The following is a 20694-nucleotide window of genomic DNA, read 5'->3' as shown; positions in this document are numbered from 1 at the left end:
ACCTTTCTCTGGCAAGATCTTGAGGAGATGCCAAAAGGAACTCCATTAATGGTGTCCCAAAGGAAAGGCGTCAATAGTTATTATATACAGAGCAGAAAGTGCCACCTAGTGGTCTTGGAGGGAAATATAGGAAATGTACCTTATAAAGTGAAGAGCTGGAATAATTTTGCTGTTTTCCAAGCTTTTGCACCACACTTGCTTGGTTTTTTGAGTTGCAAGTAATTCAAAGAGTGCATATCATGCAAAGTATTGGTAATTTCAAACTGTGTTTGTCCGCTTCTTGCAGATTGGCTAGAGCAGAGACACACTCAGGTGACCTCAGGTGATGAGAGTTTATGGTAAGTACACATGTCTAAGAAAGGAGATACAGAAAACTTAATTAGTGGTCAAAACAGCCAGATCTCTTTGAGAATTGGAACCAGGGCTCTTTGTTCAAAAATTACAGCAGTTCTAGTGATCTAAGAATCACTTTTTTCATCTTATCATATGAGAAGTTTTGGTCATCTTGTCCACTCTCAACTATCCAGCAGAACACTAGCTGTTAGATATTTATCCTCTGGGCAGGAGACCCAAGATTTCTTCCCTGAAGAAATTAAACAGTCCCACAGAAATGATCTCCCTACGTAAATGCTCGCTCCCCTCCAAGTAACTCAAAAGCAGTGGCTGCCAGCCTTGGCCCTACCTATGTGATTCTCAAACTTGTAGGATCACTTGGAGGTTTCCTTAAAACACAGAGGTCTCATGTTTTGAATTTCTGATTCACTAAGTTTGGGATGAAGCCAGGTAACTTGCCTTTTTAACAGGTTCCCAGATGATGCTGAGAACCATATTTTGAGAACTACTCATGTGGATAGTACCTCAATCAGCTTTTCAGAGTCTCTTTCTTACATGTGAATAAGCAAAAGAGGATTGTTATATATTTGGGGTGGGGGGACTTCAGCAATGAAAGAGAAAAGTAAAGACAGAAATATGGCGGGAAACAGAAGAGAATTAAAAAGTTTTGAAAAAGCATTACATTCATCCATTCGTGTTTTCAACAAATATCTATTGAATGCCAAGTAGATGCCAGGAATTGTTCTAAGAGATGGTAGGGACATAGCAGTGATATAATCTTCAGAAGTTTGAGAAAAAGATGACTTTCAACTAAGTATTCTATGGTCAGTCATCCTGTAATTCAAGCGGAGGTGTGGATCAAAAGCATTTTTATGTATGCAAAAGTGTTATTTGCCCACAAAATTTTTATTTCTCAATGAAATTTGATATACTCTAGTAAAATGAAGAAATAAACTAATAGGAGGAAGAATGGGATCCAGAAGTACAGTCTGAGAAAATTCTTAGGATGATAATCATGAAACAAGTCTGAGAAACAGCCTGGTTTGCACTAGGAAAATAGAAGACTCCAAGAGGAGGTCTCTGGAAAAATTTCATAGAGGATCTGCTCTATTGAATCTTACAAAAAGGAAAATTATTATTAAAAATAAATTTTATGAAGGAAAGAAAAACTCAGGAAATCTGTACAGGAAAGGAAATATAATCACTGTAAACTTCTTGGCTTCGCAAATTCCTAAATGTGTAAACAGATGTTAACGATTTAAATGAGACTTTATACAACTGTGTTGGAAGAAAGGTGAAGAAAAGATGGAAAGATGAAGAAGAGATGGCAAGAGAGTTAAATACCCGTACATTATAGTAGTGAATAAATAAAATTAAAAATAGCTAATTAAATAATAGCAGCCTGCAGATATTATTTCCAGATTTGATGTGAACCGCCAAAATAAATAGTGCAAGGACTTGGCAAGTGTTTCCCCTTAGAGAATGAGATGGATATGTGAGGAGAGATAAGACAGAAGATTATTGCTTTTCTTTATGAGTCTTTTCATCCCATTTTATTTTTGAATTATATTTATGTATTACTTAGACAAAAATAAAAAAATTTTTTGAAAAAATAAAAAGCTCTTGGGGGTAGAATTAATAAATTTTACTTTAGGGCTCTTCTTGTGTTAGGAAAATCTGTCTTTCATTCTTATTTTTATTAATAGGAAGTGGAGGATACTTTTGTTCAGAAAGAAGGACATTTTACATTTACAAATTTAGTTTAACTATCTTCTCTTTAATCAGATTAGACTTAGAAAAATAAGTTTAGGAAGATAATCTTGGAGCCTATTAGATTCTCGCTATGATAAGCATCACCAGAATCTGGAGTTTGATACAAAGTGGGCTCATCTAAGACTTCTTCTAATTCTTCATCCAACAAATATTGATTATGAATGTGTTGTGTACCTAGCCTTGTAAAACTAACAGAATTTATTACTACTGTTGTTATTATTAAAGTGTTATTCTGCCTATGTCATGTGTTTTCAGTCAGGAAATCAGAAACTGAGGAGAACTGACATCCTCTGAATGGGGTCATTTCAGGATCTTCAAGCAGGAGAAGGGAGATGGGAGGAAGGTCTGCTTTCACGGGCAAGAGAAGCATAGTGGTTTTGGAGATTTAAGTTTCTCAGATTCATCTGAATCATTCAAATTTCCACTCCAATTCTGAGAGGCAGTGATTTCAACTTATTGATACATTGCAATTCTGTAACCCAAAGGGTGAATGTGGGACAGAATACCACAAAACAGAATCCATCGGGCTACCTGTAATATGATCCTTGGAGTAGATCCTCAAGGAAAGCAGTGTAGCAAGCTTTGTATTAAGAAAATTTTCAAAATGGTTTGGCAGAATTTGTTTGTTCCTGTAGAATTGCTCTTTGAAAAGTAATGAGCAGCCGTTTTTCTCTCCCCTGTAACTGTAATGACTACCTATACCTTCTTTGTCTGCTTAGGCATGGCCCCAATTAAGCACCTCTTCCTTTGGGAGATCATTCTTCAATTTATTATTTCTTCCTTATTGTCCCCATTCCATCTAGAATTTGCTTCTGTTATTGCAAATAATAACAACTGCAGAAGCTGATTCAAATAAGTAAGTGAAATGAGGATGTCTCTTTTTTATTCAAAATATGGGAGACGGCGTAACATTGTGGTTAAGACACCTGGGTTGATTGCCTAGCTCCTCCACCTGCTGGCTAAGGGAACGCTGGGCCTAAATTCCTTATCTGTAAATGATGAAAATAATAGTACCTACCTCAAACGTTTGTTGTGAAGATCAAATGTGTTAAAAGGTACAGAGCACTTGTAAATGTTAGCTATTATTATATACATATGTTTACAATCATAAATTTTAAATACTGTATACTTAAAAAGTCATTCAATCTAATTGTGGAACATTTAGAGAAAACATTTTTAAGAACAGTTTGCATGTGTAATAACTCTTCTGCAAACAATGATATTTCATTTTCTGAAAATCCTGGAAAATCTAGTAAAACAATTTATAAGACACTTTTAAGCTTTTAACATTGGGATAATATTTTTTATTGTAAATATCAAACCAGTTATAGAATATTTAGTAAAATATCTTTTCTGGCATCAAAGTCAATATCTTTTTTTCTTTTTCCTGCTACCAAGAGTTACTGGGTTGAGAACTTTGATTTAATCTTCTAGTTGGTTTATTTATTTTATTTTTACAATTTTTAAAATTGAAGTATAGTTGATTTACAATGTTGTGTTAGTTTCTGGTGTCCAGCAAAGTGGTTCAGTGATATATATATATATGAATATATGTGAATATATATATGAATATATATGAATATATATATATTCTTTTTAATATTCTTTTCCATTACGGTTTATTATAGGATATTGAATATAGTTCCCTGTGCTATACAGTAGGACCTTGTTGTTTATCTATTTTATATAGTTTGTATCTGCTAATCCCAAACTCCTAATTTATCCCTGCTCTACCCTCTTCCCTCTTTGGTAAACATAAGTTTGTTTTCTGTGTCTGTGAGTCTGTTTCTGTTTTGTAAATAAGTTCATTTGTATCATATTTTAGATTCCACATATAAGTGCTATCATATGGTATTTGTCTTTCTCCGTCCAACCAGTCAATTCATTTAAATGGTCATATGATTCTTCCTTCCTTCATTTCATTGGTTGTTTGACTGATTGGGTTTTTGCCTGTTTGTTGTTAGCTGCTCTGTTTTTTAAATTTTATGTAGGCATAGAATTATTTTACGGGGTTTACTTCTCACCATCCATTCAGTGTGCTTCTTGCCAGGTTTTAGATACTGAGATAAATAAGATTAAAGTCCCGTCACCAAGATACTCATAGTACCCCCATTTAAGCAACGTTTTATATTTCAGCATGAATGATGGTTTAAGTATTCTAGTGGAAAGGTTAATAGCTTTGTCATTTATTAGTACTAAATCTTGCTAATCCTGTTGTTCCCTCTGTAAAATAATAATAATAATAGTACCTACCTCATAGGATGCTCTCAGGCAGCGTTTCCCAAACTTGGCTGATTATAAGAATCCCATGAAGCACTTAAAAAAAAATATAGATCCCTGCACACCTTCCCTGAACCCTCTGATTCAGAGGTGATTGGAGGTGGGCTTGGGAATCTTTATTTTTAATAAGTACTGTAGGTGATTTTTATAATCAAAGTTTTGGAAATATCGTAAGGCAGCGTTTCTCAAAGTGATTTCTTGGATTCCATTCTAACCAACTGAATCAGAAACTCTGAGCCTAGCAATCTTATTTTAAAAAAATCTTCCAAGTGATTTGGATACTCACTAAATTTTGAGGACTGTGATGTCTTAGATAATTTGTTTGGTTTAAATTAGATAAGCTTAATTAGTACCTATCCAAATTAACTCTAATGATTATTAATAACATAGAGAAGGATCAAGTCAGCATCTTACCTTCCAAACTATGAGTGAATTTGTATTCTAGTTTCTAGGCGTCTGTGCAATTCTTGTCAGTGTTTCTTTACATGCAAACTTGGAAAAACTGGCTCAAATAGCTTAGGTTCTAGATTTTTTTTTAAATAAATTTATTTATTTATTTTTGGCTGCTTTGGCTCTTTGTTGCTGTGCTCTAGTTTTGGCGAGTGGGGCTACTCTTTCATTGCGGTGCGCAGGCTTCTCATTGCGGTGGCTTCTCTTGTTGCGGAGCACGGGCTGTAGGCACGCGGGTTTCAGTAGTTGTAGCACACGGGCTCAGTAGTTGTGGCTCACGGGCTCTAGAGAGCAGGCTCAGTAGTTGTGGCTCATGGGATTAATTGCTCTGCGGCATGTGTGATCTTCCGAGACCAGGGCTTGAACCCGTGTCCCCTGCACTGGCAGGCGGATTCTTAACCACTGCACCACCAGGGAAGCCCCTAGGTTCTAGATTTTGATAAGAGAATTCCTTATATACAAGGCTTATGACAGATAACATTCAGATTTATTGATCCTTTGCTGGTTAATTGAACACATATTTACTAGGCACCAAAATGTGCATAAAAACATTTGAACTAGTTCCTTCCATCAAAAAATATACAATCAAGTTGATGAGGCAAGAAACATGCCTGTGATGTTTGACCTTAGCAACTTATTTAACTTTTTCTGTTTTTCTTACCCTATAACATATTCAAATAATCAAATTCTGTTGATTCTACCTCTGTAACATTTCCTGCCCTTAAGGTTTTTCCTTCCTTTCATAACTGGTTTGATGTTTATAATAAAAAGATATCATCCAGATGTCTTCACACTGCACTCAGCGCGATCTTCCTAAAAGGTAAATCTTATCACATTACTTCCCTTTTTAAAACTCTCAAAGCCTTCTTATTATGATAAAGTATAAACTGTGTTACTTCTCCTTAAGGGTCTGTATAACCTCAAAACTTTTGGTCACAATCTCTCGTCAGGCTGGGGGCTTGGCCTCACGTGTGCTTGCGGGCAAGTTAAATAGGTAGTACCCAAAGGTTATGATGATGAAATCGCAGGGCATCTATAGCAAGGGAGGTCCAATTTGGAGGATGGAATATGACAAAGAGAATTTAGAAACCAAGGAAAGTTTGAATAGGTATTGCTGGATATATATTGCGATCATAAGTGATAAGTACATTTTTTTTTTTTTTTTTTTTTTGTTGCAGTACGCAGACCTCTCACTGTTGTGGCCTCTCCCGTTGCGGAGCACAGGCTCCGGACGCACAGGTTCAGTGGCCATAGCTCACGGGCCTAGCCGCTCCACGGCATGTGGGATCTTCCCAGACCGGGGCACGAACCCGTGTCGCCTGCATTGGCAGGCGGACTCTCAACCACTGCACCACCAGGGAAGCCCGATCAGTACATTTTTGACATAATCCTTACCTCTGACAGAGGGGTGGTGATAGGAAGCAGGAATAACTTCATCCCTTTTGGTGGACAATACTGGCAGGAGATCATGAGAGATGCAAACCAAGGAGGCTGGGTTCAGGGAAAGATGCTGGTATCTGGACACTTGGGTTTACATGCAAAGAAACTGAGGCCTAAACCAGAAGGAAACCTGCTTAGTGGAGAAGCAAGCTGTATGGATGCAGCTCATCCATTTATACAAAGTATAGAGGACAGAATGACTCCAGACCACAGGGGGTGTTGGATTGCAGCATTTACTTATTCTACTTTGGTCAGGATCAGGGCAAGCCATCAGACCCTGTAGGACAAGGTCTCCTCCTGAGAGAACATGGGAAACCTAGGGAGTGACTTGTAAAACAGGATCTAATTAAATTCTCAAATTAAATTCTCAAATAATACAGGTAATGTCTTATAGCAAGGACAGATTGCTTAGGCTACATTATGGGGTGAGGATTTCATTGTGAAAGCTGAACAAGAATGTAGGAATCTTGAAAAATGGATAGGATTTTAATTATATAACATATTATATAATATACATTACAGCTATAATATACTAACTGGTTATTATGTGCAGAGAGCTAATGAAACATGATCTTTCTTAATTTTCACAACGGCACCTATTTTACTGGTGAGGAAACTGAGGGCCAAGTATGCTAAATAATTTGTTAAATATCACAGACCTCTTGAGTAGAGGGCTAGGATTCAGACTATTATTAGAGTGATAACAGAACTGGCTTTGGTTAATGTAGCAAATTGCACTTTTTCATGAATCAGACACAATCCCACAGTGGAGAAAAGAATGAAGGGAAAACAAAATGGCAGTTTTCAATCCCTTTCTATTTCAAGGAATGACTTTGAGCTGCACACTAGGGGCTGGAGGTTGTCCTGGTTGGATGCCTGTTCTCTTCATCATTCCTAGGAACTGAGAGGATGTCCAGAATGGTTATTAAAGGACTATGTATTACCTCTTTGGAAAATGGCATGTGGAAAATTGCTTTTCTGGGTTCTCTGAAAACCAGGAATGAAAAAAAATCTGTCACCCAAAATTAAATAACATTTTCTTGTTTTGCACTTTAAGTGCTTTTCTACCACCAATGTTAGTATGTCTAGCCTACACATTACGAAATAATTAACTTGCTTAATATCTTCAGTATATCGTATAATTTAATCATAAGAACTATTTTAAAGTTTAGGGGAGAGTGAAGATTTATTTCTAACTCAAGCACAGACATTTCTTTTTTTCCCAGAATCCTGTAACCTTTTTGGTACTCTATAATTGTACTGAATTCTTAAAAATTATATTCATCTGTATGGTAAAAAATGAAAATATTCTAGGGTAGAACAGAATATTTAAGCAAAATCTGAAAATAGTAGGTTGATTTTTTTTATTGTAGGTTGATTTTTCTCTTCTGGCCCCCCGTATTCTCCTTCTGTGAAGATCATGCTGGGAATTATCTTTAGTAGTTGTAATTAGATGCTTGAAAATACACAGCTTACCTAAATGCATTAAATAAAGTTCTTAGAGACTCAGCATTATTACTAAGATAACCCATAATTTTTGTGTTCCCAGGGGTTTGGAACATAAATGTTAGTTTTCTGAACAGCTCATTTTCCAGAAGAAGAAATTTAGTAAGTGGTCTGTGCTAAAAATAAAACTTAAGATGATACTGAGAATCACAGAGAAATGGAGGCTTACTGATTTTGAAAGAGACTTATGATTTCCTTGACTAGTCTTTCTGCAAAATGGAAATAGGTTCATAATTTTATTTCTGACAAAATTCAATATACAATTTTTGGAAAAATTCAGATCACACAAAAAGCTAGAGATAAAAATAATCTGGTTACAGATGCCACCACTGTTATAGTTTGGTGAATGTGTGACTGGTTTGCCCATTATGCCCTCTGCCTTTTTCCTTTCTTCATGCCTAGAACACAGGCCCGAGGTCATGGGGTGCCCAGCCATCTTTATCCTGAGGTGATAAGGATGAGAACAATAGCCTGCTGAGTAATGATGGTGGCATGAAAAGAGAAACAACCTGGGTCTTTAATGACACCACTGAGCTGTCGTCAGTCCTGAACTGTTATCCCCAGAGTTCTTTAGGGCAAGCCAGAATTTATTTAAGCAGCTGTAAGTTGGGGCTTCTGCTATTTGCAGATGAAGTCATTCCTAAATGATACCAAATCGTGTTAATATTTTCCAAAAGATTAGTTAATTGTCCCCAAGCAAATTAAATTGGGAATTTAAAATACATATTTATCCCCCTTTAATTTTAAATATGTGCGTATCACATGCTAATTCCTAATTTTACTTCTCCTCTAGTTTTAAATACATGTGTATCGCGTATTAATTCCTATATGCACCTGTATCTGGTCCAGGTGCATCATTCTTTTCTCTTCATCTGTCCTTTAGTGCTACCACACTACCACACTGTTTCAATTGCTGATACTGACACTTCTTCCCACTTCCTTCTCCTACCCCATGCTTTGGTTGGATTTTTATATGTTTTATTGCCAAATGACTATTTTTACTTCATGCAGTCTTTCTTTCAAGAATTACGACTCTGCAGACTGTTTTGGAACCACAGTTACTACAGTTGTTTGGTTTGCAGTCTATGCTCAACACTTCCCATCTGTCCTCCCCTATGACTTACCCATTTGCATGTTATTTTGGATGATATTTTGTGGGGAGATGGTTCAGCAGTATTATTTTTTAAAGCAGATTTTTCAGGAAGGGTATAGGGTGCATTAAATAAAGTCCAGATCAGTTTGGGGCCCCAAATTGATCTGGACTCTTTCTCTTGCTGTGCTTTTTGCTGTGACCTAGGGTAGAACCCTGTTCTGGATTGTGCTGACCTCTAGGACACCCCTCATAGCTCACATTCTCCAGGCCTCCCCATTCCTGTGAGCAGCAATTAGGAACTTTATGCATTTTACTCTAAAATCCAGCACTTAATTTTTATGTTTCTAATAACGGCCTTGTTCTCCCAGGAACCAAGGTTCAAAATTTTGGACTTCTAATTTTCCTTTTCCCCTCCTTCTAATCTGTTAGAAGCCCCACGATTTATCACTGTCATGTTTCTCACAGGCAAAAAAAAATTTTTTTTGGTTTATAAATATTTAATAAAATTGAAAGTGTTTGGTTTTCTATTCCATGAGGATCCATCCAGCTGTCTGTCAACTGTTAAGATGCATGACTGCTGTCATAAATGTCCTTGAAATCTTCAGGATAACAGAACATCTGCCTTTGCTTAAAACTCCTTGTTCATTGCCTTGTAGCCAACACCTCTCTTCACAACTTTATATAAAAAGTCTCCAGAATTTGTACCTCAAGCAAGCCATCCATGGAAAAAAACATACCTGGGATCCCTTCAACTTCCAGCTAATTCTGCTTAGCGCCTACTTGCCCATGGATACAGCGTTAAGTTTGTGCTTTAGGACCCCAGCAGCAGTTCTCATCCCTTTGTTACACAACTGTCCACCAGAAGCCATCAAAAGCCACATTGCATTCATGCCTGGCACTATTCCAAGAACCGACTTGTACCCTCAAAAGCTCTCACAGGCAAATTTTTACTTCTTTTTCCACTGCCATGGCCCTGTTTCTGACCTTTACAGTCTTCTCTACTGTATTCTTAGTTTCTTCATCTATACGTCTCTTGATTCTCTCTATACCCGTTGGATCAATTTTTCTAGGAGGTATCTCTCTTTTGCTCAAAAGCCTTGTGTTTTATATTTTCCTTTTGCCCCTCCAAATCTATTCCATTCCTTTCTCTGTCCTGTTCTGTGCCCTGGGAAGAAGGTCTATATGGACTGTATCAATGGTCTCCCTTGCCTTCCGGCTTCCAACTGAGTTTAGCCAACAGGGGACGCTTGCAGGAGGCTGGAAGGAGCAAGCAGAGAGTTAGTTTGGGTACTTATTCCCCTGGTTCTCCTTGCTCAGCCGTAGGTTGCCTGTCCTCCTCCACAAAAGGTCTTGCCTCATGTCAGGAGATGCGTTCTTACAATTTGTTGCTTCTTTCTGCAGGTTCCAATAAAATCTCCTTCTACTTCGACTTTTAGGACTGGTGGTGGCAACCCTTCCCACTGTTGCTGGCAGGATGTGGTCCACCATCTCTTATTGGTGTCCCTTACACAGCCCACACCTTTTGTAAATCGTGTCTTCATCCACCCACTGATCCTATTTGAATGTGCTATTTGCTTCAGACACTGACAGGTACAAACCTTAAATGCCATTCCATTACCTATTAAAATAAGTATAGCGCCTCCACTCCACGCTGAGCATAAACTTTCAGGCTGCTCTTGTACTTTATTTTTACATTGACCCGTTGATCCAGTAAAACTGGGTTAGTGGTAACTCCCTGAAAGACCTAAAAAAGTACACCGTGTTTACTTTGCTTGGGATACCCTATTTCTCTAATGTCATCTGTCAAAGACTTGTTACTTTTTTTCCACAGTTTATCTCAAACGTTACCTCTTCCTTGACACCCTGGTTCACAATTGTATATTCCCCTGTCTTCCGATGCTTATGATGCTTATGTTTTCCCTTGTCTTATAACTATTAATGTACGTGCTGTCCCTTTTATTTTATAAGCTCTCTGGGGCCAGTGGCTCACTGTTACAGACCTGCGGTATTTTCTGCATGTTCGGTGTTCAATAAAAATATAGTGGATCTGGGTAAATTGTACTCATTTAAATTGTACTGATTTAAATTTAAAGATTCAGATTATTTTAAGGTGGGGTTAGTGGTTAAAATCAGATAGAATATTTTAAATTTCAGGTATTATATTATGGTAACAGGGGAAAACACAACTTTGTCTTACATGGAGGTAGATAATAAAGAAAAGTCAGGAATATCTTCTTTATCTTTCATTTAAAAAATACATTTATTGAATGTCTACTGTGTATCAGGTAGTTAATCAAGCACTACAAAATGCCTCTTTTGATGCCCAGCAACATAGTATTAAAATTTTTTTTAATTCGTAGAATACTAGAAAAAATTAGAATTTACAATCAGTTACTCAATTAGTAATTTTATAATTACATTTTTTGGGGGGGCAATTTCCATAAAGACTTGACTTAATTCTTGCAGTTACCAGAAAGTTAACAAAAATACAGTAATTTTCTCACTCTATATAGTGGGACACCAATTGCAGTATAACTGAAGATTTTCCCATGTTTCTAGAAATATATCATAATTTATAAAAGGACTGTCTAGATTTAGTTTTGCTTTTGAGTGTTAGCAGAGACAAAGGAGCCAGCTGCTTGTTAAAAAGCGCGACAGGGAATATACACGAAGGCCCTTTAATTTATTATCATTCTTATATTATAAATTGTGGATTCTTTTGTTTGTCTGCTTGATAAACAAAAACTGATTCTTGGGAGAGTAAGGATCTTTTCCAGTGAATAAGAAGAGAAAAATAGTAAATTGAGACTACCTATTTAGAGAATTTCTCTTCTGTTACACCATATCCTCCAAAAGTATTTCCTTTTCGTGTTTCCACTCTGTGATGTTGCCTTTTTTTTTTTTTTTAGAGCAAATTATGGTATTGTGCTCTTCAGAAAGAAAAGGGTAGACCAAACAGACTTGTTGCAGGATAAGCATCCTTATTTGGTCACAAAAATCTCAAAATGATGAAATGAGTATTCATTGAATATTGATAAAAGCACACAATTACATTTTTCAGGTTCTTATGCTCGGGACCTTTAATGAGTTAAATTTCAAGTGTGGGGAATACGGATGACCAGAATAGCACAAAGATTCAGGACAACATAATTGTGAAATTTGTTGCTCACTCTCATTTCAGGTTTGCAAACTTCTGAGTTCTTGGGTCCTGAATGGCTGTTTCAGTCTTGATCTGAATCCTCCCAAATGTTGTATAAATTTCACCACCACTTTTTAACTGATTGATATAAAAATTAATGATCCACTTCAGAGAAAGTTAATTTTGTGATATTCTGTGACTGATTATCTCTAATCTAGTAGTTTTATGGAATGATAAACTTTACTATTTTTTTCTGATTATACAAAATGCAAATAACAAAAATCATTGGATATTTCAGATGAATTCCTATCTCTAAAATTCTTCATTTTTCTATAAGAATTTTGCAAATTCAGAACACAAGATACATTGCTGTGCACTTGAAGAAAACTAGATCCCAAAGGTGAGATTGCATTTCCACTCCCTAAAACAAAACCTATCAACAAAACAGAAAAACAGTTGGAAAAGATTCTTTAAACATTTTTCCTTTGAAAACAGTGATATAAGTTTAGTACTTGCTTTCTTTTATTCCTTTTATCTCCCTGAAGGGTGTCGCTGAGACATCTGTGCTCTGATTCACTTGAGTCTTTGGGAGTGAGGTGAATGGTTAACTCTGGTAGACAAAGAAGAAATAGTTTACATTAACTTCAAACATTCAGCGCCACAAACATTATTTGGTTGTTTTAAACCTTGCAGTTTTTTCTTCATTTCAGTTAAGTAACGGTACCAATGTCTGCCTGCCTCTGCTGGAATCTTTTTCGTGAGAGTTCTTCTGTGTTTGTGTTAGAAGTTTTGTGTTTGCTTAACTTGGGAAGTAATTCCCAAATAAGGTTTAATATATGATATATTTGATAAACAAAATAAAGCAGTAGAACTTTCTACCTTAATTGAATCAAAATGGTTCGGTTATATTTTAAATGCTTAGCTCTTTAACAAAATTTGAGAATTCGATTTCTCACAGTATTTGAATATCAAATTACCATTATGAGATGTGACTTAGTTGTATAAGAAAAGGGAGCTTTAATTTTTGTTATACTGTGAGTTTTTTTCTTTAGGACATGCAAATTAATTATTTTCCCCCACAACTTTTTTTTTTGAATTTTATTTTATTTATTTTTTAATATATCAGGTTCTTATTAGTTATCCATTTTATACATATTAGTGTATATATGTCTCTCTATATATGTATATATTTATTATGAGGAATTGGCGTACATAATTATGAAGGCTGAAAAATCCCACAATATGCTGTTTGCAAGCTGGATGGAGGAAAGCTGGTGATAAAATCCTAGTCTGAGTCTCAAGGATAGAGAACCAACGTAGCTGATGGTGTAAGTTCCAGTCCAAGGGCAGAGGAAGACTAAGGTCCTAGCTCTGATGGGCAGGAAGCAAAAAGGAGCAAATTCCTCCTTCCTTCAACTTTTTGTCCTATATTGTTCTTTTGGAAGGCTGTGAAAGATTGGATGAGTCCCATTCATATTGGGGAGGGCAATCTATCTTATTGAGTCCAGATTCAAAATGCTAGTCTCATCTGGAAACACGCCCACAGACACACCCACAAATAATGTTTAATCTGGGTGCTCCTTGGCCTAGTCAAGTTGACACATAAATTTAACCATCACACAAGGATTAGCAGATTGTTTCTGTAAAGGGCCAGATAGCAAATATTTTAGACTTCATGTGCCACACATAGTCACCCATGCCCTTCTTCTTTTCAACTATGTAAAACTGTGAAAACAATTCTTTGCTCCCAGGCTGTACAAAAATAGACTGTAAGGCCAGATCTGGCCCATGGATCGTAGTTTGTCAACCCTTCTAGCCCACAGGTAAGTGAAGCAGCTAATATAACCCCCAGTTTACAGATAACTGGAATCTCAGAAAGGTTTAATAACCTGCCTGAGGTCCAGTGTACTACCTTGGATTTTTAAAAGTTCTTGTAAGATTCTAAACACTTTAACTTTAACCTTTAACACTGTACTAGTTCCTTCTAAGACCTGATCTTTTATGTGGACAACTTTATTTTATTATCACAAATGAGGAATGATATTAAATAACAATGTAACTTGTTGACCAATTACTGTTAGAAAGACTATCTAACCATTAATTCCACTAAAACTGAAATCATTGCATTTGACCAACATTTTCCAATATGGTACTAATTAATTTAACAAATATTTATTAAACATCTACCATGTACAAAGCACTGTGCTAGGATCTGGAGATACGGTGGCAAAGATTCTTTCCTTGACCAAATTCTAAGCAGGCTCTTCTGAGCCCTTTTTCAACTAGGCCTTGACTTTGAACTTCTGTGTTGGTCTCTGTATTATCACATTTTAGCAAAAACACTGCTAAATCAGTTTAACCAGAATACACCATCTTCAACATCGGATCATTCTCCATACCCGATTGGGTCCCTCATACTCCATCATCCTCCAGGTGATGTCTGATCCCTCTGGTCTGCCTTCAGCAAGAATGCTGTTAGATCAGTTTAGCCAGAACCCTCCTTACCCCTGATATTTCCTTTTAGTAATTTTTCATTTACTGATTCCCTTGCCCCCATGCACTCCTTTGCTATAAATTTCCATTTTTTCCTTGTCGTATTCAGAGTTGTGTTCAAGCTCTCTCCTCCCCTACAACACCCCATTGCTGTGGTCCCTAGCCCTATCATGATAGCTCTCCTGAATAAATTCTACCTTACTGTTCTTTAATGAGTGTCATGAATAATTTTATCTTTAAAATGCCAGGGTATAAGACAAATTTTTCTTGTGCTCACAGAAATTACTATCCAGAAACAAACTTTAAACAAATAATTGAAAAATGAAAGGAACGGCAAAGAAGTCAGGTTGCTGTAAAGTTACTCATAAATGGCTTTTATCAATCAGTCAACACTTAGCTGGGGTGGGGAAGAGAGTTGTAGTATATGGAGTTGAGAAGGAGCTGGATCAAGGGAGATAGAGTTTGGCCAGGTGATTTGCTGAAGGTTACCTTACCACTATCTATACTATCCAAAAGTTCTCAGCTGTTTTTTAAAATTAATTAATTAATTTTTGGCTGCATTAGGTCTTTGTTGCTGCGCACGTGCTTTCTCTAGTTGCGGCGAGCAGGGGCTACTCTTCGTTGCAGTGTGCGAGCTTCTCATTGCGGTGGCTTCCCTTGTTGCGGAGCATGGGCTCTAGGCGTGCAGGCTTCAGTAGTTGTGGCTCGCGGGCTCTAGAGCACAGGCTCAGTAGTTGTGGCGGACGAGCTTAGTTGCTCCGCGGCTTGTGGGATCTTCACGGGCCAGGGCTCGAACCCGTGTCCCCTGCATTGGCAGGCGGATTCTTAACCACTGTGCCACCAGGGAAGCCCTCAGCTGTTTTAATTAAACAAAGCTCTTTTAATAAAAGATAAAGTTGGAAAGGGTAATTTTAAAAATATGGTTTATCAATTCCATTTTTGTATAAAGCAACGTGGGAGAAACCTAGCCAAGGAACACACAACTGTTGTCACATGAAAAGGTACTTTTTTAAAAAAGATTTTTTGGATGTGGACATTTTTAAAATCTTTATTGAATTTGTTATAATATTGCTTCTGTTTTATGTCTTTTTTTTTTTTTTTTTTTTTTTGGCCACAAGGCGTGTGGGATCTTAGCTCCCCCAACAGGGATGGAACCTGCACCCCCTGCCTTGAAGGCCAAGTCTCAACCACTGGACCACCAGGGAAGTCCCCCAAAAGCTACTTTTATCAAACTTCGAGTCTAGGAACCTACAAATGCTTCTTTTAGCAAGTCTGAAGCAACTTTCTATGCTTTTCCACTTAACTGTTTTAAAAATTCCACATAGCCCCATTATTTTTCTTCTGCCCCAGTTACAGTACAATGACGGTGGAGGAAGAATGTCAGTTAAAATAACTATCTAAGCAGTTCTCTGCTGTCCCTTAATCAGAGAGTTGCGGATGTGAGGGATCACACCATCCCCAGCTATGGTAGCCTTGATAAGGGAGTCCAACCTCTCGTCACCGCGGATCGCACGCTGCACGTGGCACGGAGTGATCCGCGTAACTTCGAGATCCTCGGAAGCGTCCCCAGCTGGCTCCAGCTACTGGAGAAGTACGGCCCGGGCACTACCACAGTGGCAGCCGCTCTTCCTTGTGGCTCGTGGTGCGAGTCTTAAAATGTCTGTGGATGCAGCCCACGGGAAACTGTAGCCCAGCTCTCTGTGAGTAGACACTGCCTTAGCCTTGGCCTTCCCGCTGTCCTGCCCAGCTTCGTCTCCGCCGCTCCCGACCTCGATCCCAACGCCACCGCCCCTCCCCACACCCCTCCCTGCCGCCGCTGCACAGACCGCAGCCGCCACTGGGGCCCCTGGAAAGGGTAATTTAGATATGAGAGTTGCACCCTTTAGCTCAGGGATTCTCTAATTCGGTGTGAGGTTTATTAATGCGCAGAGCGTACTAAATATGCCAGTTCCAAGGCCTCCTTGTAGAGATGCTAGTAGGGTCTGGGGGAAAGCATTGCTGTTACACACTCCAGATGATTCTGAGGTGGGCAGTCCGTGAGCCACACTTGACGAACACTGCTTAAGACGGAAGCAAAGCTGTTAGATTGGGCTTTGTTCACTCGGCCTCCCAGGAAGGAATGCAACAGCTCTCTTCAAGACCCTGTTTTTAAGGAAGTGGAACCCACCTCAGACCTTTGTTAAGGAATTTTGGTCTTATTCGTCTCCAGCTTTTATGCACCCCATCTCTCCTCCTTCCTATCCTTAGTTTCTAAGGTATGCTTGGATTTTCTTATCGTTACTTTCTTGCCTTGATTTGTGTTGTTTTTTCTTTTCTAGTCATGATTTTTGTTGAACGCTGGCTACCCTAGAATACCACCCAAACAACTCACTGAGAAGACAAAGCCGCATTTATTCTTACCACAGTAAGGAGAAACACTGAATTGACAGTGTCTTAGCATCTTAGAGGGAGGAGGACAAAGTTGGGATATTTATGAGAGTCTTGGAGTCCTGTTTAAGCCTGGACTTCCAGTGTAGTGGCTTGATTAGAATTGGGTAAGAATCATAGTCTAATAGTTTAAAATTTGTGGATTTTGAGGTGATGGGTCCAGAGTCTGGGGGCGTAAACTGTTATTTCTGTTTTTTATTGAAGAGTTTATGAATCTTTTGTAGAATTCTTGGAATGAACAAAAATGTTATTTTTATCTTCCTGGGCAAGAGTTTCCTGGAATAGTAAAGTTATATTGATGAGGACAGTGGAATAATAAAGTCGTGTGAACATAGACAGTAAGCTGTGTGGATGAAGATGGTTTCAGCTCTCACTATATTAAAATACAAATAATTGGGCTTCCCTGGTGGCGCAGTGGTTGAGAGTCTGCCTGCCGATGCAGGGGACATGGGTTTGTGCCCCAGTCAGGGAAGATCCCACATGCCGTGGAGCGGGCTCGCTGAGCCTATGCTCTGCAATGGGAGAGGCCACAACAGTGAGAGGCCTACGTACTGCAAAAAAATAAAATAAAAAAAAATAAAAAAATACAAATAATTTGAATTATCCATTCATTTCTTTATTGGTTTAATTTTATTGGCACAATTTAAAGCATACATTTTTTCCCCAGAAAAGTCTCAAGTTTGTTATATTCCCTGGGTTCTTTCATGCTTGAGAATGTTTGTTGCTATTTAAATGTGAAAAACATTTTGGTGGAATGTAATGTTCTTAGTTTTTCTCAGAAATATAAAAAAAGTTTTCTAGTATTTTCCAATGTACATTTCCATATAGACATTAGAGAGAAATAATTTTTAATAATAAGATTACATCTACTGCTTTTTATATTAAACATTTTAAATTTAAGTTGACATTAAATTCACATAATTTTAAAGGAAGAAAAAGAAATGGGTGAAATGGAAAGAACTGCTAAATTTAAGTGACTGTTTATCCATGAAAAGAGATATTACTTTGTAAAGTATCCTTTTAAGGTTAACAACAAAAGATTATGAAAAAAGTGAAGTCTTTGGAGCCATTTTTTTTTTTTTTTTTTCAGTATGCGGGCCTCTCACTGCTGTGGCCTCTCCCATTGCGGAGCACAGGCTCCGGACACGCAGGCCCAGCGGCCATGGCTCACGGGCCCAGCCGCTCCGCGGCACGTGGGATCCTCCCGGACGGGGGCACGAACCCGCGTCCCCTGCATCGGCAGGCGGACTCCCAACCACTGCGCCACCAGGGAAGCCCGCCATTTTTTTCATGATGTATTTTTTTAATGTTATCTATTACTTTGCTATTATGATAAATGAAAATAGTTTGTGCTTTTATGTTTACTCCCATCCCTTCTTCCTCCTGCTAATTTTTTAGGTAAGTTGTCATTTTCATGTTTTCAAGTTTATGACATTTAAGCGCTGTTCTGTAACCACAAGTCTTGCTATCACTTGTTTCACCACAGCTTCTCTATTTAAGAAAATCTTTATGTTGATTCATCTCTTGATTGGTTGGATTTCACTGTCAAGTAGATTTTTCTGTCTGAAAAAGGCTTATAGATATGTGTTCCTGAGATCTTGCATATGTGAAGATATTTATTACTTTTATGTTTGAAGTACAATTTGGCAATGTATGAACTTCTTGAGTTAAGATTCTGTAGACATTGGGTTTCTTTCCTTCAGAAACTTGCTCTATTATTTTTTAGCACTGAATATCGTGGAGCTGTCTGAGGTTAGCTTGATTTATTTTTCCTTGTAGGTGACTTGTATTAGCCAGGGATCTCCAGAGAAACAACCAATAGGATATATATATATATATTGTGCTTATGGAGGCTGAGAGGTCCCAAGGTCTGCAGTTGGCAAACTGGCAACCCAAGAGAGCTGGCAGTGTAGTTTCAGTCTGAGTCCAAAGGCCTGAAAACCAGGAGAGCCAATTGGTGCAAGTTCTAGTCTGAGGGTGAAAGATTGATGTCCCAGCTCAATCAGTTAGGCAGGTAAATTTCCTTTTTACTCAGTTTTTTTGTTCTGTTCAAGTCTTCAGTTGATTAGATGAGGTCTAAGCGACATTAGAGAGGACAGTCTGCTTTACTCAGTCTACCAATTCAAATGTTAATCTCACGCAGAAATACTCTCACAGCCACACCCAGAATAATATTTGACCAAATGGCTGGGTACCTTGTAGCCCAGTCAATATGACATATAAAATTAACTATCACATATGTTTTCTTCTTGAGTGACTGAAGTATTATTTCTTTGTCCTTGAAATTCAATAACTTAACTAGGTTATATATATATTTTAATTTATTTTTTATTGAAGTATAGTTGATTTACAATGTTGTGTTACTTTCTGGTGTACAACAAAGTGACATATATGTGTATATATATGTATATATTCTTTTTCATATTCTTTTCCATTGTGGTTTGTTACAGGATATTGAATATAGTTCCCTCTGCTATATAGTAGGACCTTGTTGTTTATCCATTCTCTATATAATAGTTTGCATCTGCTAATCCCAAACCCCCAGTCTATTCCTTCCCAAACCCCCTTCCCCCTTGGCAGCCACAAGTCTGTTCTTTATGTCTGTGAGTCTTTAATTAGGCTATTTTAACTATTCTATGTCCATTTACACTTAAACAATTTCATTACTAGTCCTCAGAAGCTGTTACTACTTCTGCTTCCCCCATCCCCACATTATGATAGTCATCAAAAAGAAAAACTATATACGAAACCCTTTTCCCACCATGAAACAGATATTAATATCTGTTGAAATGAAAGATATGCAAAATGTGATCAGCATTTCATAATTCTGTCATTTATTTAACACATTGTGACTGCTATGCATCTGCTAGATTCTTTGCAGTTCTTTCTTAATTCATCAGTTAAAGTCCCTGCTCTCCATGATCCAGGGTTAGTTGGTCACATTTCCACATTATGACTGTTAGGTATGTGTAGTATCCATCTGTCTTATTCATGGGTGCCATTATCTTTTCATATACGAGAGAAACTTTCATGTTATTTCCCAGCCCCCTAATGGAGGAGTCAGGATGGAGATCAGTGGACATCCTTACAGTTACCACAGGCATGTGACATAGACTTCAGCAATTATATGTACCAGTGTGAGACTTTGATGTGGAAGTGAAAGAGGTGGAGTAGCTTCAAAACAGCAACCATTTAAATATTTCTCATGTTGGAGAGGGCAGAATGGGGATGGTTTGTTTCAGCTCCATGAAGTCCCTCAGCTGCAATGCCTAGACTGGCTGGGGACTGGAAGATTGAGAAGGGCTTCTTCACTCACATCTCTGGCACTTGTGCTTCTTCATGTGGCCTGTGTTCCACATTGCATTGCATCCTTCAGGGCCACTCCACAGGTCCTCTCTCTCTAATTACTTAACTTCTTTCACACCAGCTTAGGGTCCAAAGAGCATAAAGCAGAAGCTGCCAGACCTTCTTAAAACCTAGGCTAAAGAGTCCTGGATCATCATTTGCTCTATATTCTACAAGTCAAAATAGTTTTTCTTAGAATGAATTTAATTTGTAAATGGTTTGGACTTCGAAAATGCAACTTAAAAGAATCATGAGGCCATGTGGTGATTCTCCTCCACTCTTTCTCAATTTTAGGCAATGAATAGAAGAGTAAGATTATAGTAGTTTTTCAGAAAGTTTGTGCCTATTTTCCATTGTTGATGTCAGACTCTCTAAAATTGTTCATAGTTTGGAAGTTCTTACAGATGTAAGTGTA

The 20694-nt window shown here is 37.8% G+C and overlaps 1 pseudogene; it reads right to left on the bottom strand.

Moving 5' to 3' along the window:
• Window positions 1-15904: 15904 nt before the first annotated feature.
• On the bottom strand, window positions 15905-20275 carry LOC101287002 (histone H2A.V-like; annotated as a pseudogene).
• Between the last annotated feature and the right edge of the window lie 419 nt (window positions 20276-20694).

The sequence above is a fragment of the Orcinus orca genome, chromosome 1, assembly GCF_937001465.1.
Source record: "Orcinus orca chromosome 1, mOrcOrc1.1, whole genome shotgun sequence".
NCBI classification, from domain to species: Eukaryota; Metazoa; Chordata; class Mammalia; order Artiodactyla; family Delphinidae; genus Orcinus; species Orcinus orca.
The sequence above is the reverse complement of the archived record's forward strand: the minus strand, read 5'-3'. Positions and strand labels throughout refer to the sequence as shown.